This window comes from Ambystoma mexicanum, chromosome 4p, assembly GCF_040938575.1.
Source record: "Ambystoma mexicanum isolate Mex_15411 chromosome 4p, UKY_AmexF1_1, whole genome shotgun sequence".
Classification (NCBI taxonomy): Eukaryota; Metazoa; Chordata; class Amphibia; order Caudata; family Ambystomatidae; genus Ambystoma; species Ambystoma mexicanum.
Genome location: NC_090927.1, coordinates 858,734,791 through 858,759,762, shown reverse-complemented (window position 1 = coordinate 858,759,762; position 24,972 = coordinate 858,734,791).

Here is a 24,972-nt window from a genome sequence, read left to right as displayed (position 1 = left end):
GTCCGAATGCAGGCTCATTCACAATGCACTTGCTGCATGCTTCCATGATTGTTGTTGTCTGCCAGTTTGCTTCTGCTCTGTACTGCATGGAGATTGTGTTGTTGAGGGGGAGGTCTTCTAGTAGGTGCGAGTTACTCCAGAACCCATCTCTTTCTGTACACGGCATGCTTGCTGACAAGGAGCGTTTTTTGTACCACGGTGTAGAGCAGGATGCAAAATGTGAAGTTGCATGCTACTAACCAGCCATAAAGGTCACTTGCCACTCCAATTCTATACATACAGACAGCACACCCACTTTCTGAACAGAATTCAAGAGCTCTTGCATCAAACCCTGCTAAAAAAAAACAGCCGCCCCCCCTTCTAATGACCAACTACAGACCTCGCTCAATCAACTGATTCATAGCCAAACAAATCGACCAAATAGCCTTCACCCAGCTATACCTATTGACAGAAACCAACCGCCTCCTTGACCCTGCCCAATCCAGCTTCAGACCTCTATGAGAAACTGAATTGTGAATACTCTCCATCTGGGATGATCTAAAAAACAAACCCGGAAGGTTGTGTCACACCAATTTTTCTGAACCTCTCGGTAGCCTCTTACACTGGTTCCATGTCCCTTTGCCGACACCAGTTTTTTCGAAGTAATTTTCACTGAAGAAATTACTTTGAAAAAAATTGCATCAATTGGATTTATTAATTTCTTGGGAGAATATTACTTTGAAAAACTGGCATTGGCAAAAGAACCCGATACACTGACACCATTGTCCACCACACCCTCGCTGACAGCCTCCACTCTATCGGCATCAGGGACGCAGCTCTGAAGTGAGTTTTATCCTTCCTCGCCAACAGATCCCAAGTAACACATGCCTCCTTTTTCTTCGAATCCCCGCCCTGTTACAAACGGAATGCCACAGGGCGCCTCCCACACCGCTCTGTTCTTTAACCGCTACTGGAGCCCCCTCATTCGCTCACATAGCCTGTCCCGCTACAACTACGCAGATGACACCCAAATCATCTTCAAGATCGCAGGGCCCTTCCGCGAGTGGTAAGAGGGAATACATATTGTGAGGGGGCTTTATGAGACTCAGTTCTCAATTACTGTTCATTCTGCAGCATTCTGTTTTGGCATTCACAGCTGTACCATATTAACCTTTGGCCACCTGGGCAGAACTGTGCATTGGTAGGAGGTAAATGACTAGCCTTATTTTGGTATGGATTCTTTCCACATATCAAATGTTGGTGTGCGAGCTTAATTCAGTGCTTTCTTTTATTTGTTTGTTTATTAGTGATTTAGAAGGCATCGACTTTAGACACAACTGCTTCATGGGTCTAATTTGAGGGCTCCAAATGTTTCTTCTGCTGTACCTCTTTCTGTCTCCCTCGGTTTTATGACTGGGCACTGACAAGTCAGGAGCGTAAGGATGGTCTGCCATTTGAAAAGGGTTGTAAAGAGGTTGGGGTCCGAGGGGTTGAATTGTTTTTGTGTTAGGATAATTAATGACAGCACAACATTATTGGTCTATTCATCTGAGATAAGCATCATGATACAGGTGCACTTATCAATAGCAATCATTAGTTATTTGTTTGATTTTCATAGTCTGTGGGTGTGGACAAAAATATTGGCCAACCACCACATAATTACACACAAGTGATAGCTGCTAGGAACGTTTTGTTATATCTGAAGAGACATGATGTTAAACTTGCTATTTTGCAGGAAATACACTTACCTACTGGTTCACTGAAGTCATTTGCCCAACAGTGGGGCAACAACAGGCGGTTCTCATCCCATTTAAGAGGGCGACTCTACTGATCCACAGCAGCCTAAAGTGTACATGCTGCCAGGTTACAACAGACCCAGAGGGGTGTTTCTTCTTAATAGTAGTGGGAGATATGCTGGAAAGACCTGTGGATTAGTGAATGTGTATAGTCCCAATATCGATTCACCAGATTTCTTTCGTGCAATTGTAGAGAGGTTCAAAAGGTATTTTGCCCACCAAATCATTCTTGGAGGTGATTTCAATACTGTCACAAATTTGGGTCTGGATAGGTCCACACATAAGACCAGGTCTCTTTGGCCAGCAGCTAGTGGCGTATTGGCCCCCCCTCAGGTCTCTGATTTTGTATTTGTATTTATTTAAAGGACAGGGATGCCAATCTCGAACAGAAAGTGTTCACAATAAGACATTTAGAGATGTCGGAAGCATCTGTCCGTCCTTTGTGATGCCTGGCAGCGTCTGCATGGGTCATCGTTGGAAGCCAAAATCTACTCCAATGTGCATAACTCTTACTCTAGAATATTTGTACGGTATGTTATTTATAAAGAGCTGTATGCCAAATCGCTTGACACAAGGTATAGAACAACAGTACAAATCAAGGGCAAATCAAATCAGTAACTTGAAAAAATCAGTGGGCAGAAGGAGGTCCTTGATACGAGAGTAAAAGCGAGGATAGGAGGGAGGGCACATAACGAAGAGAGCAAGGAAGTGCAGTTCAGTCCTTGGAGGGCAAGGAGAGAAAAAGAGCAGACATTGTATTGATCACAGGTGGAGTGACTGGTAGAAGAAAAAGAGATTGAGGGGAGAGAGGGCAGGGAGGACAATAGAAAGAAATCAGAGTAGATAGATGGGGCGGCATTACATAGAGGAATGTGAGCAGACATGATTCAAAAGAAAGCAATCAGTGCGAGATTAGTGGTGACAACAGAATTGCAGGTAGAAAGAGAGTCAACCTATAGATGAGTTGTAGATGGAATGTAGAGGGGTGACATGGGCAGCAGGTTGACCGAGAAATAGACTGGAACAATAAAAGAGACGGAAAGAAATAGCGGAAGAGACAAGAGTTCTAGCAGCACAGAAAGAAAAGGAGGGACATTCTTTCCAGATGTTGAAGAGGTGGAGACGGCAGGACCGAGCAGTGGTGGAAATATTGGAAGAAAAGATAAGAGACAAGCCGAAGATTACACCAAGATTCTGGGCAGATGGGGAAATTGCAAGGGAGAAAGAAACGAAGGAAGTAGCAGGTGGGCAAAAGGGCAGAGGGTGGGTAGCAGCCGAAAAAGAGAGAACCTCGATCTTGGAGGGGATGAGATTAATTTAGTGGTCGGACATCCAGGTCTGAATGGCCCACATACAAGTAGTAAGAACAGACCGGATAGATGAGGAAAATGAGGAAAAAGAAAGAAAGAGCTGTGAATCATCTGTATAAAAGGGGTGAGAAAGACCCCAGGCAAGATAATAGTGGCAAGAGGAATATTATAAAGAGATAATAAAAGAGGACTGAGAATTGAGCCCTGTCAAACACCAAACATGGGGTATTGTAGCTGTGTCGAACTCTTCCTAGGACCTTATCGGACCACACTCCAGTCCTGTTGACATTGGGTTGGCATTAAATCCCATCACCACAATGTACATGGCGATGTATGGTGGAGGGGTGCATTGACACTGAGTACATGTACTGAGGTACATTAGGGGATCATTGTTCTTGATTGAGAAGGCAAGTAAGGCTACATTTGTGTCAACAAAACACACAATACATAGCGAGTGAGATTAAGACAAAACTGGAGCAATTCAGAGCATTGGCTGATCGTGAAAAAAGGAAGGTTGTCTATTGCTTGCCTTGAATTAAACTGGTCGAAATGTGTTTTGCTAGAATTGTTTTGACCAACTCTTTTATGACAGAATTTATTTGGTGGCGCACACCCCCCCCCTCCCCCGCACTGCCCCCACTGCCACTTAGCACCCTTCCCCTCCCAATATTGCCTATCCCTAACCCACCATCTACATTTCGGTGGTAAACAATGGTAAAAGAATGTGAGCAAAACAACTTTGATCAGTTGTGGGTTGAGCAATAAACCCAATATTGCAATACAACTCATGTGTGCGGCTGGGCAAAACCCTGCTCTGGGCTATCTGAAAAGAAACTCGGGTAGACTGAGTGGATGAGATAGATGTAGATGGGACTCTTGGAAGGGATCCTGAAGAAATAGTGCATGCCTTTGTAGACAACTGTGCTTCACTACATGGCAGTCATGCCACATCCTCTCCAGCGGCATCCAATTCTACACTCAAACAATATTAATGTGAGTATTTGAGGGTAGTTTATCATTATAACTCACCAATCCACAGGTAAACACAAGTCCTATAATTGAGACGATGAACGCTTTTGGTATGTTCTCTGGCCTATGTATTAACTGGACAAAATCTGAATTGTTGTCATTAACCAGAAACACTGACAGGGTAATTCATAGAATTTCGCAGAAAAGTGTCGCAAGCGGCTGGCGCAGAGTGTCCGCGTGCGATTGTCTGCGCCAGGCACGTGCGCTAAAACCGATTTCCGCGCACAGCGTATTCATGGATTTTAGGCTCCCAAACCAGCCGTGGCGCAGAGTATCGCAGCGACCCTGCAGCAGCGCCAGTAACGCTAAATCATCGCAAAGGGCTGCGCTAACCCTGGACCAGTTTACAGGGCTGCCAAACAAGGAACGCAAAGCGGGTAACGTTCATATCAGGGCTACGGGGGAAGTTTTACACGCGATTAGCCAGAGTACGTGTATTACAGGGGTACGCGGGCAGTTTTACACGCGATTGCCCAGGGTACGTGTATTACAGGGGTACGCGTGAAGTCTCACACACGATTAGCCAGGGCACGTGTATTACAGGGGTACGCGGGAATTATCAAACGCGATTTGGCTGGGTACGTGTATTACAGGGGTACACGGGAAGTTCTACACGCGATTTGTCTGGGTACGTGTATAACAGGGCTGCACGGGAATTATCACACGCGATTTGGCCAGGTACGTGTATTACAGGGGTGCGCGGGAATTATCACACGCGATTTGGCTGGGTACGTGTATTACAGGGGTGCGTGGGAAGTTACACACGCGATTAGTCTGGGTGGGTCCTCACAGGTGTTCCCTGTACACCCTCCACGGCCCCTGCAGGCAGCCCACAAAACAGGGGACTACCCTGCACACCTGCTCATGTCCCCTTGCACCCCCACCCCCCAGCAACCAGGGGCAGCCTCCACCAGGCCCCCACCCATGTCTCCCACCACCCCCACCCCCCAGCAGTGCAGGGGCAGCCTCCACCAGGCCCCCACCCATGTCTCCCACTACCCCCACCCCCCAGCAGTGCAGGGGCAGCCTCCACCAGGCCCCCACCCATGTCTCCCACCCCCCCCCCCCACCCCCAGCAGTGCAGGGGCAGCCTCCACCAGGCCCCCACTCATGTCCCCTTGCACCCCCACCCCCCAGCAACCAGGGGCAGCCTCCACCAGGCCCCCACCCATGTCTCCCACCACCCCCACCCCCCAGCAGTGCAGGGGCAGCCTCCACCAGGCCCCCACCCATGTCTCCCACCACCCCCACCCCCCAGCAGTGCAGGGGCAGCCTCCACCAGGCCCCCACTCATGTCCCCTTGCACCCCCACCCCCCAGCAACCAGGGGCAGCCTCCACCAGGCCCCCACCCATGTCTCCCACCACCCCCACCCCCCAGCAGTGCAGGGGCAGCCTCCACCAGGCCCCCACCCATGTCTCCCACCACCCCCACCCCCGAGCAGTGCAGGGGCAGCCTCCACCAGGCCCCCACTCATGTCCCCTTGCACCCCCACCCCCCAGCAACCAGGGGCAGCCTCCACCAGGCCCCCACCCATGTCTCCCACCACCCCCACCCCCCAGCACTGTGGGGCACCTGCCAGCAGGCCCCCACCCATGTCACCCACCCCCCCCCACCCCCCCAGTCACCAGGGGCACCCTCCACCAGGCCCCCACTCATGTCTCCCACCACCCCCACCCCCCAGCACTGTGGGGCACCTGCCAGCAGGCCCCCACCCATGTCACCCACCACCCCCACCTCCCCAGTCACCAGGGGCACCCTCCACCAGGCCCCCACTCATGTCTCCCACCACCCCCACCCCCCAGCACTGTGGGGCACCTGCCAGCAGGCCCCCACCCATGTCACCCACCACCCCCACCCCCCCAGTCACCAGGGGCACCCTCCACCAGGCCCCCACTCATGTCTCCCACCACCCCCACCCCCCAGCACTGTGGGGCACCTGCCAGCAGGCCCCCACCCATGTCACCCACCACCCCCACCCCCCCAGTCACCAGGGGCACCCTCTACCAGGCCCCCACTCATGTCTCCCACCACCCCCACCCCCCAGCACTGTGGGGCACCTGCCAGCAGGCCCCCACCCATGTCACCCACCACCCCCACCCCCCAGCATCCAGGGGCAGCCTCCACCAGGCCCCCACTCATGTCCCCTTGCACCCCCACCCCCCAGCAACCAGGGCCAGCCTCCACCAGGCCCCCACCCATGTCTCCCACCACCCCCACCCCCCAGCAGTGCAGGGGCAGCCTCCACCAGGCCCCCACCCATGTCTCCCACCACCCCCACCCCCCAGCAGTGCAGGGGCAGCCTCCACCAGGCCCCCACTCATGTCACCCACCACCCCCACCCCCCAGCACTGTGGGGCACCTGCCAGCAGGCCCCCACCCATGTCACCCACCACCCCCACCCCCCCAGTCACCAGGGGCACCCTCCACCAGGCCCCCACTCATGTCTCCCACCACCCCCACCCCCCAGCACTGTGGGGCACCTGCCAGCAGGCCCCCACCGATGTCACCCACCACCCCCACCCCCCCAGTCACCAGGGGCACCCTCCACCAGGCCCCCACTCATGTCTCCCACCACCCCCACCCCCCAGCAGTGCAGGGGCAGCCTCCACCAGGCCCCCACCCATGTCTCCCACCACCCCCACCCCCCAGCAGTGCAGGGGCAGCCCCCACCAGGCCCCCACTCATGTCTCCCACCACCCCCACCCCCCCAGTCACCAGGGGCACCCTCCACCAGGCCCCCACTCATATCCCCTTGCACCCCCACCCCCCAGCAACCAGGGGCAGCCTCCACCAAGCCCCCACCCATGTCTCCCACCACCCCCACCCCCCCAGCACTGTGGGGCACCTGCCAGCAGGCCCCCACCCATGTCACCCACCACCCCCACCCCCCTAGTCACCAGGGGCACCCTCCACCAGGCCCCCACTCATGTCTCCCACCACCCCCACCCCCCAGCAGTGCAGGGGCAGCCCCCACCAGGCCCCCACTCATGTCTCCCACCACCCCACCCCCCCAGTCACCAGGGGCACCCTCCACCAGGCCCCCACTCATGACTCCCACCACCCCCACCCCCCCAGTCACCAGGGGCACCCTCCACCAGGCCCCCACTCATGTCTCCCACCACCCCCACCCCCCACCATCCAGGGGCACCCTCCACCAGGCCCCCACCCATGTCACCCACCACCCCCACCCCCCAGCATCCAGGGGCAGCCCCCACCAGGCCCCCACTCATGTCCCCTATCACCCCCACCCCCCCGCCACCAGGGGCACCCTCCACCAGGCCCCCACTCATGTCTCCCATCACCCCCACCCCCCCAGTCACCAGGGGCAGCCTCCACCAGGCCCCCACTCATGTCTCCCACCACCCCCACCCCCCAGCAGTGCAGGGGCAGCCTCCACCAGGCCCCCACCCATGTCTCCCACCACCCCCACCCCCCAGCAGTGCAGGGGCAGCCCCCACCAGGCCCCCACTCATGTCCCCTATCACCCCCACCCCCCCAGTCACCAGGGGCACCCTCCACCAGGCCCCCACCCATGTCACCCACCACCCCCACCCCCCAGCATCCAGGGGCAGCCTCCACCAGGCCCCCACTCATGTCCCCTTGCACCCCCACCCCCCAGCAACCAGGGCCAGCCTCCACCAGGCCCCCACCCATGTCTCCCACCACCCCCACCCCCCAGCAGTGCAGGGGCAGCCTCCACCAGGCCCCCACCCATGTCTCCCACCACCCCCACCCCCAGCAGTGCAGGGGCAGCCTCCACCAGGCCCCCACTCATGTCACCCACCACCCGCACCCCCCAGCACTGTGGGGCACCTGCCAGCAGGCCCCCACCCATGTCACCCACCACACCCACCCCCCCAGTCACCAGGGGCACCCTCCACCAGGCCCCCACTCATGTCTCCCACCACCCTCACCCCCCGGCACTGTGGGGCACCTGCCAGCAGGCCCCCACCCATGTCACCCACCACCCCCACCCCCCAGTCACCAGGGGCACCCTCCACCAGGCCCCCACTCATGTCTCCCACCACCCCCACCCCCCAGCAGTGCAGGGGCAGCCTCCACCAGGCCCCCACCCGTGTCCCCCACCAACCCCACCCACCAGCAGTGCCACCAGGGGCACCCTCCACCAGGCCCCCACTCATGTCACCCACCACCCCCACCCCCCAGCACTGTGGGGCACCTGCCAGCAGGCCCCCACCCATGTCACCCACCACCCCCACCCCCCAGCCACCAGGGGCAGCCTCCACCAGGCCCCCACTCATGTCTCCCACCACCCCCACCCCCCAGCAGTGCAGGGGCAGCCTCCACCAGGCCCCCACCCATGTCCAACCCATGTCTCCCACCACCCCCACCCCCCAGCAGTGCAGGGGCATCCTTCACCACGACACCAACTTCCCTGGCACTGAAGCTGGTGCCCCTCTGCCTCCTTGGCCGGGGGTTGGCACTGGTGCCACCTGTTGTAGTGGCCGACATGGCAACCCCAGAGGCAGGAGTGGGTGGGCAACTGGGTCCTGGGGCAGGGCTGTGGGGCGACGGAAAAGCAGTCGGGAGCCTTTGGTTCCAGCAGGGGTGGTCACAGCAACAGCACCCCTGGCTGATGTGCAGGCAGCAAATGGCAGGGCACGTGGCCAGCAGGCAGTCAGGCAGCAGCAGATGGCAGGTGGGAGTGTGCTCAGGGCTCTGGGGGGCAGTAATTTGGCCCCCTGGGCAGGAGCGTGGTCTTCCGTGTGTGAACGCGTGGCCAGCTTGATACGAGTGATTTGGCACGCGAAAATCAAACACGTCTGCGTGTAAATCGACGTGCACGCGTAGGAAAATGTTGCGTGACACGTCCCAGTGTCAAAGCGTGTAATAGTTGAAAATGGACCTACACGCAGAAGTGACAAAGCGTGTGATTGGTGAAAAAGGACCTACACGCAGAAGTGACAAAGCGTGTGATTGGTGAAAAAGGACCTACACGCAGAAGTGACAAAGCGTGTGATTGGTGGCAATGGCCCTAGCACGTACACGCCGCGTAAGTGACGCTGTACGTGTGGGCCTGTATATAAGGTACGTGTAGAACACCATTTCCTTGTACGAGCTTTTCGTGGAGAGCGAGTGGGTGAATTCTGTACTTCTTGTCGTTTCACACGCGATTTACTTCACGGCGTTTCCAGTTCATACTCCCTGTTACCTCTGACAGCTTTTTCTCTTTTTTCTCTTGTACTGGTTTACCTGGGCCTGTTCCCTCAAACAGTGTCCCCTTCTACTGTTGTCCTGTCTCCTCAGACAGCGTACAAATCTTCTTTTGGCGGGGGTGTTGCCAACCAAACGCGCTCATTTTTCACGCTCTTTTACCTGGCAGACGGTGAGTCACGCACGTATCTAACTTCTGTGCTTGCCCCGTGTGTAGCCTACCCCTTCAGAGGTCATTCTAGGCTGCGTGTGACACGCATACGTTCATTCTTGTGTTACTGGGTGCCACAGCGTAGTGCAGGTTTTTCTTTCTGCACACGTGGTCTAGGAGGGGTTGCGTGCACGTCATCTCCCTTTTTTGGGCCTCCTGTGCGTTGCGTGACCCGTCATCTTTCCCCAGGGGTTACATTCAGCCTTGCTAGAGCACTAGGGTACAATTACCATCTGGTACCCAACCCCTTTGACCCCCAATTGCCCAGGACAATAGTCTACATCCACTCCCATATGCACATTAATATCAGTGCCATGGCTGGGAGGCGAGGATTCCGTAAGGGTGGCAAAGGTGGAAGAGCCACAAGTGGTGGCCGTGGTGGATCCGGTAGGGGACGTGGTCGTAACTTGCAGGGTGAGCCTGTCCCCCCATGTGTGGAGGACCAGTCAAGGGCACCCATAATCCCCCCCCCCTTCCCCCCTCTCCCCCTCTCCCGTTGAGGCTGATGTGGCTGACACCATCCATGCTCAGCCCTTGTTGGACCAGCCCATTGTGGCACCAGACCTGGCTGACTCCATGGCTGACTTCCAGGTCAGCAGGGCTACGACACGTGCGCTGGTGCACGTTGATGCCATCATGCCACGTGGATCTGGGGCAGCAAGGTCATCTGCTGCCCCAAGTAGGCAGGGCGGAGAGGCTGCAGGGGCAGCTGCGGCTCCATCCACCCAGCCAGGACAGTGTCGGTCCTAGTCCATCCTGCTGACATTCCCCCTGACACCATTACACTAGAGCCAATGCCTGCACCAACTCCCATGCTGAGTGTGCAATCCCACACACCTGATACAGAGCCCACCAGGGCTCCTGCCCCTAGTGTCCAGAGCGGCGCAGGACACTCAGGATCACCACCACCTTCCAAACGGAAGAGGAAGAGTGCTCGTCCGGCACAGGCTGATGCCCCAGACATGGCTACACAGTCCGGCCCGTCCAGGAAGCCCAGCTTCACGGATGACGAACTGAATGCACTTGTCGAGTATGTGTCCGGACATGATAACGAGATGGTCATTGTTGCAGGATCCAAGACCACACCTGCACAACGCCAGGCACACTGGCAGACCATTGCGGACATCGTAAGTGCCCTTGGAATCGTGAGGCGCACAGCCAATGATTGCTATAAGCGCTGGAATGACCTAAAGCGCAGGGCAAAGAAGAAGCTGGCCTCAAGTCATGCCGCAACTCTAGTGACTGGAGGTGGGTCTCCAGTATTAGACATGGAACTCACTCCACATGAGTCAGTCGCTGGGACCTACGTCACGGAGGAACAGATCCAAGGCGTGGGAGATCTGCCTGATTACGAGGCATTGTCCGGTGAGTGCACATGCATGTGTGCGTCATCCATGTGCATGGTGTGTGTGTGAGGGCATCTGTTTGTGTGCCAGGTGAGAGTGTGTGCGCCTGAGTCGTATGGGTCAGCCATGTGCTTCATGCAATACATCCTGCGCAGCTGCATTTGGCCATTGCAGTATCCCTTCTGCCAACAGTAGACATCTAGCCCAACAGCACCCCAGTTGCCCATGTAGTGTCACCTTGCCACAACATTGTTGCTTATTTTTCTATGTTCAATCAGACAGATTGTTTGCATTCCACCACTTATACTAGGCATTCCTCAGTCCTCTGGTCACATGTCTGGCATGGCTATGGTAAAGTGGAGTGACTTTGTTACCTGGATATCATATGTTCACACATGTCCCTGTGCAATTGGACCATATTGGACTGGCAGCTCCAGGTGAAAAATCAGACCTGTTTGAATTAGAAAAGCTATTGCATGCGGGAACTGGACTGAATGAATAAGTGCTGCCCTCCTCTCCATCTACACTCAATAGCAATGGTACATGCCAGCTGTGTGATGGCATGTGTGTGTCACCTGGCAATCACAGGCCAATGTGTGATGCCACTGCCAGGCAGCATGCAGAAAATGTGTTCATCTTCCATCTTTGTGTCATGAGTGTGTGCCATTTGCCTGCCCTTCATACGCAGTGAGGGTGCATGCATGGGAGGGTCTTAGTCATGTGGGACATGTGTCAATCAAGTACTGGTTCTCTTGCTTCTCAGCCCTCATTGTGTGCCATGGTGCTAATGCATGTTTCCATTTCTTTGTCATTATGTCATTGCAGGGGAAGACGCACCTGATACTGCTGGGGTTGTGGAGATGGTGCAGAGCCAGGAGGGGTCCGAGGGCCGACCAACCACCAGTGAGGGACGTGGTGTGCTGGTGGGTGAGAACCCACAAGTGCTGCAGGTCGTGCTCTCAAGGGGTGTCTCTGGCTGCACCTCCCCCGAGCTGTACTCAGCTTTTGACTCGGATGATGAGACCTACGTGCCGTCGCAGGTGAGTGTTCCAGGGAGGGATTCTGTTCTGTCCCACCCACCTGCACCAGGGTCAGAACCCTCAATGGGGATGTCAGTGTTGGCAGCTAGGCCTTTGGTGGTTACGGATGCAGGGTCACACTCCGCGACATCTGATCCTGTTCCTGGGCCAGCAGATCAGAGGGGGAATGCAGTCCTGCAGCCTCAGGCAGTGCCGGCACAGCAAGGCGCAGTCCGCCTTGCCCCAGACAGGTGTGGTGCCCGCCGACGTGGTGGCCGTACGCCACCTGGCAATACCACATGGGAGCAATCCATTTACGGTATGGCTACCCAACAGGCAGCATCATCCGAGATGATGGCTCAGGCCATGGATAGGGTGGCCACTTCCATTGTCCCCCCTGAAAGGCTGATGGAGCGACTAGAGCAGGCAACCAACTCCATCTGCCAGTCACACAGGGAGGACATGTTGGCGTCCAACAGGGACAGGCGGGCGGCACTGGCGACTCTGCAGGAGGCCATCTCCATAGAGTCCCAGGGCCACAGGGAAGCCCTGAGGCAGGAGCTACATCAACTCAGGACGACTCTTGTTGAGCTTGAGGCTTCAACACACCAAAGGACAGAACAGCAGCTGGAGCGTCTCACCCGTACGCTCTCAGCTGAGATGCAAGCAACGAGGGCGGAGGTCCGGGCATCCCGTGAGTTGTTGCATGGGGACCTCCGCACCCTCATCCTCCAGAACGAGACCTACCACACCCGCATGCTTGCAGCCATGGAGGAACAGAGTAGGGCCTTGCGTGGGCTGCCTCCCATAGTGCAACCACCTCCGGATGCAGCTGCACAGGGTGATAATAGCGACAGCAGTGATACTCCCACAATAGGGTAGCCGTGTGGGCCATGAGCCCATGGAGGTGTTTTTTTTTTCCAGGATCCACACAGGTGGGTTTTGGTGTGCACCCTGACCTCGGACCTCCTGGGTGGCCTCCCCAACCCCCCCGGGCCCTTTAATGGCCATTTTTTATTTTTTTTTATTTTTATTTTTATTTTTATTTTTATTTTTAATTTTATATTTTTCCCAATTTTTTTGGGACAATTTGTTGGCTTCCGTGGTTCCTGTGGGCATACGCTGCATTGTGGCTGGGCACATGCAGGCTTGTCATGTATTAGGTTCAGATGCCTGTGTTTGAGTCACACACACCCCTCCTGCTTCCCGTTTCCATGGGCTTGCAAAGGGTGTGCCCAAGTGACATTGAAGTACATGGTGACATTGGACTCCCACTACATGTGTGGGTAGTCTAGTCAATACTGTGTATACATTCCTAGTGCATATTGCTGTTGTGTTGTACACTGCATGTTGCATTGATGTGTAACTCATCATCTGTGTCTGCCTCCCAATTTGCAGGTCCCTACCTCATGTCTACACAAGGCCCTCTAGTCTGGAGATGGGGTCCTTGTTGGCAGCAGTGCACCTACAACTCTACATGGCGCCAACACTGTTCAGTTGGAAGTGGTGGGAGTGCAGGCATTTCCAGGTGGTGAGACTACTGATTTATCACATTAGTGAAGTCATGTCAATGGTAGTACCTGCTCAAGTTTGTTGTTGGTCCTGCATTACAGTGAGTATTTCAGGTGCAGCAAGTTTCAATTGGGGACACTGTACATCCCAACACTTGTCATGTTGTGGGGATTACTTTGTTTACCTGCACATAGCATGACATGGCACGGTGTGTTGTGTGGCGGTGCTGGGGATGGGTTGGGTGACATGGCACTGTCCTCTTGTTGCATTTAGCAAGTGGGTATTCATTTTAGCTGCTTGAATGTGTTTCTTCACAACACTGCATTGGTGGTGTGTGTGGGTAGGGATGCACACATTGTAACACTTCCAGGTGAACAATCTCAGGCTGATATGCTTTTCACGGTTGAATCTCCAGACATTCAGGATCAGTGTCAGCTTGAGTCATCATTGACTGTCAGATGGAGTGTGCCAGGCCAGTGTGCAGTCCACAGGGGTGTGATTACTATGAATACCATACTATTACTATGTGAAGTAATTAGCCACTAGCTGTGTACGGGCTGCCTCCCCCCGTGCCCTTTCCCCTCCCATGCGCAGCGGCTGTGCATGTGGTTGGGGATGTGGGGCCACCACCATGTCCACGGCCAGGCCCCGGCGTGTTGCAACGTTGTGCAGGACACATGCTGCCACTATGATCCTGCACACTACTGGGGGAGCGTATAACAGCTGCCCGCCAGAACGGTCAAGGGAGCGAAAGCGTGACTTTAGCACTCCGAATGTGCGCTCCACTATGCCCCTGGTTGTAATGTGGACTGTGTTAAATCTTACCTGGGGTGGCGTGGTGGGGTTCCGAATTGGCGTCATCATGTGGGGGCTGAGAGGGTAGGCACTGTCCCCTGTGGAGGTGGGGATTGGTATCATTGGTGAGGTTGTGACCTTGCTCAGTATCCAACATGCATGCATGTGCAGTGGCATACATACTCACCAAGCAGCCATGTATCGCCATGCCGCCCAGCTTCTAGGTCCCGGCTTAGGGTGGACATTCGGTAAATGAAGCTGTCGTGGGTGGAGCCGGGATAGTTGGCATATACTGAGGTGATGATTCCCTTGGCATTACATACTACCTGCACGTTGATGGAATGCCAGTGCTTGCGGTTCCTATAGATGTGCTCAGATGCCCTGGGGGGACGTAGAGCCACATGGGTGCAGTCGATGGCACCTAGCACTTTGGGGAATCGTGCCACACCGTAAAAATCCAGGGCGGCAGCATGCCTTTCTGCAGGTGTTCTGGGCAGGTATATGTGCCTGCGGACTGATGGGCGTGCAGTGATGATGTTCAAGACCTGGTGTAGGCAGCGTGACTGGGTGGCCTGTGACACCCCACCCACTATGGCACTTGTCCGCTGAAATGATCCAGTGGCTAAGAAGTGCAGTACATTGAGGACCTTCTCCAGGGGGCTGAGTGCTTGGGAGCACAGGGTGGGTGATGTGAGGTCATCCTCCCACTCACTCACCAGGTCCAGTATTATGTGTGGTGGAAACCTGTACCTTCCATACACCTGGTCATCAGGCATCCCGAAAAGGCTGGTTCTGGGTGTGAATATTCTGGCCCTGACTATCCTCCTCCTCCTCCTTTGGTAGCCCACTGCCACTGCTGCTAGGAACGGTATGTTCATCCTGGCATCTGGCTTGTTATTGTTAAAGTGCGCAAATTCATGCTTTGCGCGTGTTCTAGGCGAGCGTGTGACCCGCGCACCCCTGGAATCCAGTTCCCAGTCCAATAGCGTGTGGAAATTCACACGCACAACGGGATACAGGTGCGCTGACGTACTTGCGTGTGTAAGTGCCCGCTCACCCCTGAAATACACGTACATAGGCCAATCGCGTGTATGCGCACTTTTGTCCAATTACACGCGATGACACTCTGACGTGCAGTATTTACACGTGTGCTCCGTCATCACGTGCTGGGTGGGGAACACCCGTGCGGGTCACGTCACATACGCGCTTACGCGCTGAGGTACTCTGGACAATAGAATCGCGTATGCGTGCTTACGCTCTTACACGCTAAGGGCCTTTCCTCGGATTTCACGCTGACGTGCCGAATTTTCACGTGCCAAATCACTCCGTATCAAGCTGGCCACGCGAAAACACACGGAAGACCATGCTCCTGCCCAGAAGGCCGAGTTACTGCCCCCCGTGCCCCGAGCAGCCTCCCACGTGCCATCTGCTGCTGCCTGCCTGCCTGCCTGCCTGCTGCCACCGTGCCCTGCCATTTGGTGCCTGCACATCAGCCATCTGCAGGGGTCCAGTTGCTGTGTCCACCCCTGCTGGAACTGAAGACTCCCGACTGGGATTACATCGCTCCACAGCCCAGCCCCAGGACCCAGTTGCCCACCCACACCTGCCTCTGGGGTTGCCATGTCGGGCACTTCCACATCTGGCACCAGTGGCAACCCCAGGCCAGAGGGGCAGAGGGGCACCAGCTTCACTGCCACCGAAGTTGGTGTCCTGGTGGAGCATGTCCTGGGGCAGTATGATGCCCTCTTTGGATCGTCCCGCGCCAGCAAGGATGGACGGGAGAGGATCTGGGCCGACTGTGTGGTTGCCATCAACGCGGAGGGGGTGGCAACCCGCAACGTCCAGAAGATCAAGAAGCGCTGGGAGGACTTGAGGTCCAGGACCCTTGTGAAGGCCCGGCGCCTCGTGGAGGGGGGCCGGGGCTGCATGAGTTTCATCCAGATGAGGGTCCTGGAACGCGTACGCCCAGCGCTCCACGCCCAGATCCTTGAGAGGGAGGCCCGTCTGGAGTTGAGCGGTAAGTGTCCAAGCATTACTGTGTGACACAGGGCATGTTGCTGTGTGCTGGGTCTATGATACTTGCCTGTATGTGTGCCATAGGCCATGTATGCATGTATGTGTGCATGGACATCATGGTAATGCATGTGCAACCAGTGATGTGTGACCCACATGGTTGTTGCATGTGTTCAAATGCCACATGGGGACCCCTATGCAGATTTTGAACATGAGAGCATGCCAGTCTCTGTACCGGGACATGGGTGGGGGTGAGGGATGGGTGCTGATGCCAGGTACATATGTGGTAGCCATGTCTGTGTGGCTGACCTGCGTGTCTGTGACTTGTGCATGCCATGGATGCATGACACATGTGTGTGACAATGCACAGATTCAGTGAAGCAGCCAAATTGCCCTTGTATCCGCTTTGTTTGTTGTGTTTGGGGCCAGATGGATGTGACTGAGGTGAAGTGTGTGCATGTGAAAGGCATGAGCCATGATGCATGTGAGTTCCATATCATTGAATGTTTCAAGAGTCCATTGGACATGCATGGAAATGCCCATGGCATGCACCATGCCTGTTACTGTGTGTGTTTTGCCTGGACTGACCCATGTGTTGTGGAGGGACATGATGGAAGTGTACTTTGACAGTGGTGGTCATCTGCTATTGCTTCCTGTCTAGGGGACCATTGTACAGTACCCTGATGCTTGTGTTCTTTGTCTCCCTCTACGCAGCGGCTAGTGAAGAAGAGGGCGGAGACGGCGCTGTGGAGCAAGGCGGCGGGGATGCCCCCACGGCTGCAGCGGAAGGGGTGGGTGAGCCCCCACAGGGGCCTGCTACGGTGGGAGACGGTGAGGAGCCATCCAGGTTGGTGGTTTGCACAGAGGAGGAGGAGGCCGCCACTGGGGCACACATGGGGCCTGGTGGGGGCATCCCTGCTGGTGCAAGTGGTGCAGTCCAGGGCCAGGGGCAGGAGGCAGCACAGGTCACCGTGGAGGGGCCTGTGCATGTCGCTGTCCCTGACCCTGTGAGTGCACCACCATGCACCAGCAGGGATGCCCCGTCCCAGGCCCGTCCGCAGGTAGAGGGGATGTCCATGTCACCTGACTCCCCTCCACCTGCGGACGTGGGAACCCCTGGCCGTGCGGAGAAGGTCCTGATTGGGGTCGCGATGCGCACGGCTGTGATTCGTGATGCCGTGCGTGCTTCCCGGGAGGAGCACGCACGTCATCACAAAGTGCACCGTGCCGACGTGGCCCAATTGGGATCGGCCATGTTCGGGGGTTTCCTGCATGTGTTGGCCAATGTGGCGGCCCTCTCCTCCTCTGTGCAGGCTATCCACCAGTCGTTCTCCTTGCCGTCTTCCAGCCCAGATGCCACCAGGGCCCCCTGTGGACCTGCCCCGACCAATGCAGCCAGCTCGGTGGGGATCCCATCCCTGCCACAGTTGGGAGTCGGAGGTCCAGCAGGGGTGGACAACACAGCAACTGGACCCCAGCAGATGGAAGATGTGACAGCATCATCAGGCAGGGCATGTGCACGACGGCGTCGGTGGTTTCCATCAGCCTGGATGCCATCGTGCTGGCAGAGGCAGTGGCGTCGGAGGCAGCAGCGGGCTCGACGTGGGAGGCATCATGGCTCGGGGCCATCAAGATCAGAGGGGCAGGCATCGGCCGGAGGGCAGGGCAACCCTGGGATGGTGGTGTCTTCCGTGTGGGAGCAGTTGGTCCAGCGGATAGATGCGGAGCGGCAGCGGGCGGAAGAGGAGCGGCTCGCCATGGTCAGGGTGGAGTTCTCCATGCGTCGGGCGTTGAGGCGGGCTGAGTGCCTCGAGGAAGCTCGCAGGTAGTTTGAGCTGAACATGGGGTTATCCCTGCGAGACCTCGGGGCCAGGACAGAGTCCCGCCTCCAGGACATCGACATGGAGTTCGATGATGCCCTGGCCAGCAACATCAACAAGTGAGCCGCAGGACTTGCCCGCTGCCTTTGTATATAGTTATATAGTTAGTTAGTGTTAGGTTTCCTTTATTTGTTTTTATTATTTTGGACCGCTCGGACAATGGCCACTTTTTTGTATATATTTTTTTCATTAGGTAGTAGTAGGTTTCCTTTATGGTGTTGGGCTCATGGACCCTGGTACATTCCTGTATTTAGTTTGTTTTTTGAAGGAACATTTTCTTTTTTTCATTATTGTGTTCACCATGTGGAAATGGTTTTTCATTCTTTTCCTTCTACTTGATATTGCTTTGGTCAACATTTGTTTTTGTATTCCTTTTTCTTTTTTTGATTTTTACTTTTGTTCTCCGACATGGACCATTTATTTTGTTATCCACATAGTTGTATGTTTGATTTGTTTACTTATTTTTAATCTTTAATACATTTTTTATTTTTACTTCCACTTGTGTTATTTTGTCTTTGGTTTCATACATGTCATGATATGGGTTTTGACATTCACTTGCAGCCATTGTGTATGTGTGTGTGACGGACATGTGTTCATTTACATACTTGCCATTGGGGTTGTGTCATGTAATTGCATTCACTATGTGGGTGGATGCAATCCTTGCCTGGGTGTTTGTGCTGGGTATGCTGCCCATTACTGCCATGATTGTGTATCGTCAGGACCTGGGGGCAGGGGGACATGGGTGGGGGCCTGCTGGCAGGTGCCCCACAGTGCTGGGGGGTGGGGGTGGTGGGAGACATGAGTGGGGGCCTGGTGGAGGGTGCCCCTGGTGACTGGGGGGGTGGGGGTGATAGGGGACATGAGTGGGGGCCTGGTGGAGGGTGCCCCTGCACTGCTGGGGGGTGGGGGTGGTGGGAGACATGAGTGGGGGCCTGGTGGAGGGTGCCCCTGGTGGCGGGGGGTGGGGGTGATAGGGGACATGAGTGGGTGCCTGGTGGAGGCTGTCCCTGCACTGCTGGGGGGTGGGGGTGGTGGGAGACATGAGTGGGGGCCTGGTGGAGGGTGCCCCTGGTGACTGGGGGGGTGGGGGTGATAGGGGACATGAGTGGGTGCCTGGTGGAGGCTGCCCCTGCACTGCTGGGGGGTGGGGGTGGTGGGAGACATGAGTGGGGACCTGGTGGAGGGTGCCCCTGGTGACTGGGGGGTGGGGGTGGTGGGAGACATGAGTGGGGGCCTGGTGGAGGGTGCCCCTGGTGGCGGGGGGGTGGGGGTGATAGGGGACATGAGTGGGGGCCTGGTGGGGGCTGCCCCTGGATGCTGGGGGGTGGGGGTGGTGGGTGACATGGGTGGGGGCCTGGTGGAGGCTGCCCCTGCACTGCTGGGGGTGGGGGTGGTGGGAGACATGAGTGGGGGCCTGGTGGAGGGTGCCCCTGGTGACTGGGGGGTGGGGCTGGTGGGAGACATGAGTGGGGGCCTGGTGGAGGGTGCCCCTGGTGACTGGGGGGGTGGGGGTGGTGGGAGACATGAGTGGGGGCCTGGTGGAGGGTGCCCCTGGTGACTGGGGGGGTGGGGGTGGTGGGAGACATGAGTGGGGGCCTGGTGGAGGGTGCCCCTGGTGACTGGGGGGGTGGGGGTGGTGGGAGACATGAGTGGGGGCCTGGTGGAGGGTGCCCCTGGATGGTGGGGGGTGGGGGTGGTGGGAGACATGAGTGGGGGCCTGGTGGAGGGTGCCCCTGGTGACTGGGGGGTGGGGGTGATAGGGGACATGAGTGGGGGCCTGGTGGAGGGTGCCCCTGCACTGCTGGGGGGTGGGGGTGGTGGGAGACATGAGTGGGGGCCTGGTGGAGGGTGCCCCTGGTGACTGGGGGGGTGGGGGTGGTGGGAGACATGAGTGGGGGCCTGGTGGAGGGTGCCACTGGTGACTGGGGGGGTGGGGGTGATAGGGGACATGAGTGGGGGCCTGGTGGAGGGTGCCCCTGCACTGCTGGGGGGTGGGGGTGGTGGGAGACATGAGTGGGGGCCTGGTGGAGGGTGCCCCTGGTGACTGGGAGGGTGGGGGTGATAGGGGACATGAGTGGGGGCCTGGTGGAGGGTGCCCCTGCACTGCTGGGGGGTGGGGGGAGACATGAGTGGGGGCCTGGTGGAGGGTGCCCCTGGTGACTGGGGGGGTGGGGGTGGTGGGAGACATGAGTGGGGGCCTGGTGGAGGGTGCCCCTGGTGACTGGGGGGGTGGGGGTGATAGGGGACATGAGTGGGGGCCTGGTGGAGGGTGCCCCTGCACTGCTGGGGGGTGGGGGTGGTGGGAGACATGAGTGGGGGCCTGGTGGAGGGTACCCCTGGTGACTGAGGGGGTGGGGGTGGTGGGAGACATGAGTGGGGGCCTGGTGGAGGGTGCCCCTGGTGACTGGGGGGGTGGGGGTGATAGGGGACATGAGTGGGTGCCTGGTGGAGGCTGCCCCTGCACTGCTGGGGGGTGGGGGTGGTGGGAGACATGAGTGGGGGCCTGGTGGAGGGTGCCCCTGGTGACTGGGGGGGTGGGGGTGGTGGGAGACATGAGTGGGGGCCTGGTGGAGGGTGCCCCTGGTGGCGGGGGGTGGGGGTGATAGGGGACATGAGTGGGGGCCTGGTGGGGGCTGCCCCTGGATGCTGGGGGGTGGGGGTGGTGGGTGACATGGGTGGGGGCCTGGTGGAGGCTGCCCCTGCACTGCTGGGGGGTGGGGGTGGTGGGAGACATGAGTGGGGGCCTGGTGGAGGGTGCCCCTGGTGACTGGGGTGTGGGGGTGGTGGGAGACATGAGTGGGGGCCTGGTGGAGGGTGCCCCTGGTGACTGGGGGGTGGGGGTGGTGGGAGACATGAGTGGGGGCCTGGTGGAGGGTGCCCCTGGTGACTGGGGGGGTGGGGGTGGTGGGAGACATGAGTGGGGGCCTGGTGGAGGGTGCCCCTGGTGACTGGGGGGGTGGGGGTGGTGGGAAACATGAGTGGGGGCCTGGTGGAGGGTGCCCCTGGATGGTGGGGGGTGGGGGTGGTGGGAGACATGAGTGGGGGCCTGGTGGAGGGTGCCCCTGGTGACTGGGGGGGTGGGGGTGATAGGGGACATGAGTGGGGGCCTGGTGGAGGGTGCCCCTGCACTGCTGGGGGGTGGGGGTGGTGGGAGACATGAGTGGGGGCCTGGTGGAGGGTGCCCCTGGTGACTGGGGGGTGGGGGTGGTTGGAGACATGAGTGGGGGCCTGGTGGAGGGTGCCACTGGTGACTGGGGGGGTGGGGGTGATAGGGGACATGAGTGGGGGCCTGGTGGAGGGTGCCCCTGCACTGCTGGGGGGTGGGGGTGGTGGGAGACATGAGTGGGGGCCTGGTGGAGGGTGCCCCTGGTGACTGGGAGGGTGGGGGTGATAGGGGACATGAGTGGGGGCCTGGTGGAGGGTGCCCCTGCACTGCTGGGGGGTGGGGGTGGTGGGAGACATGAGTGGGGGCCTGGTGGAGGGTGCCCCTGGTGACTGGGGGGGTGGGGGTGGTGGGAGACATGAGTGGGGGCCTGGTGGAGGGTGCCCCTGGTGACTGGGGGGTGGGGGTGATAGGGGACATGAGTGGGGGCCTGGTGGAGGGTGCCCCTGCACTGCTGGGGGGTGGGGGTGGTGGGAGACATGGGTGGGGGCCTGGTGGAGGGTGCCCCTGGTGACTGGGGGGGTGGGGGTGGTGGGAGACATGAGTGGGGGCCTGGTGGAGGGTGCCACTGGTGACTGGGGGGGGTGGGGGTGATAGGGGACATGAGTGGGGGCCTTGTGGAGGGTGCCCCTGCACTGCTGGGGGGTGGGGGTGGTGGGAGACATGAGTGGGGGCCTGGTGGAGGGTGCCCCTGGTGACTGGGAGGGTGGGGGTGATAGGGGACATGAGTGGGGGCCTGGTGGAGGGTGCCCCTGCACTGCTGGGGGGTGGGGGTGGTGGGAGACATGAGTGGGGGCCTGGTGGAGGGTGCCCCTGGTGACTGGGGGTGTGGGGGTGGTGGGAGACATGAGTGGGGGCCTGGTGGAGGGTGCCCCTGGTGACTGGGGGGGTGGGGGTGATAGGGGACATGAGTGGGGGCCTGGTGGAGGGTGCCCCTGCACTGCTGGGTGGTGGGGGTGGTGGGAGACATGAGTGGGGGCCTGGTGGAGGGTACCCCTGGTGACTGAGGGGGTGGGGGTGGTGGGAGACATGAGTGGGGGCCTGGTGGAGGGTGCCCCTGGTGACTGGGGGGTGGGGGTGATAGGGGACATGAGTGGGTGCCTGGTGGAGGCTGCCCCTGCACTGCTGGGGGGTGGGGGTGGTGGGAGACATGAGTGGGGGCCTGGTGGAGGGTGCCCCTGGTGACTGGGGGGGTGGGGGTGGTGGGAGACATGAGTGGGGGCCTGGTGGAGGGTGCCCCTGGTGGCGGGGGGGTGGGGGTGATAGGGGACATGAGTGGGGGCCTGGTGGGGGCTGCCCCTGGATGCTGGGGGGTGGCATGGGTGGGGGCCTGGTGGAGGCTGCCCCTGCACTGCTGGGGGGTGGGGGTGGTGGGAGACATGAGTGGGGGCCTGGTGGAGGGTGCCCCTGGTGACTGGGGGGTGGGGGTGGTGGGAGACATGAGTGGGGGCCTGGTGGAGGGTGCCCCTGGTGACTGGGGGGTGGGGGTGGTGGGAGACATGAGTGGGGGCCTGGTGGAGGGTGCCCCTGGTGACTGGGGGGGTGGGGGTGGTGGGAGACATGAGTGGGGGCCTGGTGGAGGGTGCCCCTGGTGACTGGGGGGGTGGGGGTGGTGGGAGACATGAGTGGGGGCCTGGTGGAGGGTGCCCCTGGATGGTGGGGGGTGGGGGTGGTGGAAGACATGAGTGGGGGCCTGGTGGAGGGTGCCCCTGGTGACTGGGGGGGTGGGGGTGATAGGGGACATGAGTGGGGGCCTGGTGGAGGGTGCCCCTGCACTGCTGGGGGGTGGGGGTGGTGGGAGACATGAGTGGGGGCCTGGTGGAGGGTGCCCCTGGTGACTGGGGGGTGGGGGTGGTGGGAGACATGAGTGGGGGCCTGGTGGAGGGTGCCACTGGTGACTGGGGGGGTGGGGGTGATAGGGGACATGAGTGGGGGCCTGGTGGAGGGTGCCCCTGCACTGCTGGGGGGTGGGGGTGGTGGGAGACATGAGTGGGGGCCTGGTGGAGGGTGCCCCTGGTGACTGGGAGGGTGGGGGTGATAGGGGACATGAGTGGGGGCCTGGTGGAGGGTGCCCCTGCACTGCTGGGGGGTGGGGGTGGTGGGAGACATGAGTGGGGGCCTGGTGGAGGGTGCCCCTGGTGACTGGGGGGGTGGGGGTGGTGGGAGACATGAGTGGGGGCCTGGTGGAGGGTGCCCCTGGTGACTGGGGGGGGGGGTGATAGGGGACATGAGTGGGGGCCTGGTGGAGGGTGCCCCTGCACTGCTGGGGGGTGGGGGTGGTGGGAGACATGAGTGGGGGCCTGGTGGAGGGTGCCCCTGGTGACTGAGGGGGTGGGGGTGGTGGGAGACATGAGTGGGGACCTGGTGGAGGGTGCCCCTGGTGACTGGGGAGGTGGGGGTGATAGGGGACATGAGTGGGGGCCTGGTGGGGGCTGCCCCTGCACTGCTGGGGGGTGGGGGTGGTGGGAGACATGGGTGGGGGCCTGGTGGAGGCTGCCCCTGCACTGCTGGTGGGTGGGGGTGGTGGGAGACATGAGTGGGGGCCTGGTGGAGGCTGCCCCTGGTGGCGGGGGGGTGGGAGTGATAGGGGACATGAGTGGGTGCCTGGTGGAGGCTGCCCCTGCACTGCTGGGGGGTGGGGGTGGTGGGAGACATGAGTGGGGGCCTGGTGGAGGGTGCCCCTGGTGGCGGGTGGGTGGGGGTGATAGGGGACATGAGTGGGGGCCTGGTGGGGGCTGCCCCTGGATGCTGGGGGGTGGGGGTGGTGGGTGACATGGGTGGGGGCCTGGTGGAGGGTGCCCCTGGTGGCTGGGGGTGGGGGTGGTGGGTGACATGGGTGGGGGCCTGCTGGCAGGTGCCCCACAGTGCTGGGGGGTGGGGGTGGTGGGTGACATGAGTGGGGGCCTGGTGGAGGGTGCCCCTGGATGGTGGGGGGTGGGGGTGGTGGGAGACATGAGTGGGGGCCTGGTGGAGGGTGCCCCTGGTGACTGGGGGGGTGGGGGTGGTGGGAGACATGAGTGGGGGCCTGGTGGAGGGTGCCCCTGGTGACTGGGGGGGTGGGGGTGGTGGGAGACATGAGTGGGGGCCTGGGGAGGGTGCCCCTGGTGGCGGGGGGGTGGGGGTGATAGGGGACATGAGTGGGTGCCTGGTGGAGGCTGCCCCTGCACTGCTGGGGGGTGGGGGTGGTGGGAGACATGAGTGGGGGCCTGGTGGAGGGTGCCCCTGGTGACTGGGGGGTTGGGGGTGGTGGGAGACATGAGTGGGGGCCTGGTGGAGGGTGCCCCTGGTGACTGGGGGGGTGGGGGTGATAGGGGACATGAGTGGGGGCCTGGTGGAGGGTGCCCCTGGTGGCTGGGGGTGGGGGTGGTGGGTGACATGGGTGGGGGCCTGCTGGCAGGTGCCCCACAGTGCTGGGGGGTGGGGGTGGTGGGTGACATGAGTGGGGGCCTGGTGGAGGGTGCCCCTGGATGGTGGGGGGTGGGGGTGGTGGGAGACATGAGTGGGGGCCTGGTGGAGGGTGCCCCTGGTGACTGGGGGGGTGGGGGTGGTGGGAGACATGAGTGGGGGCCTGGTGGAGGGTGCCCCTGGTGACTGGGGGGGTGGGGGTGGTGGGAGACATGAGTGGGGGCCTGGGGAGGGTGCCCCTGGTGGCGGGGGGGTGGGGGTGATAGGGGACATGAGTGGGTGCCTGGTGGAGGCTGCCCCTGCACTGCTGGGGGGTGGGGGTGGTGGGAGACATGAG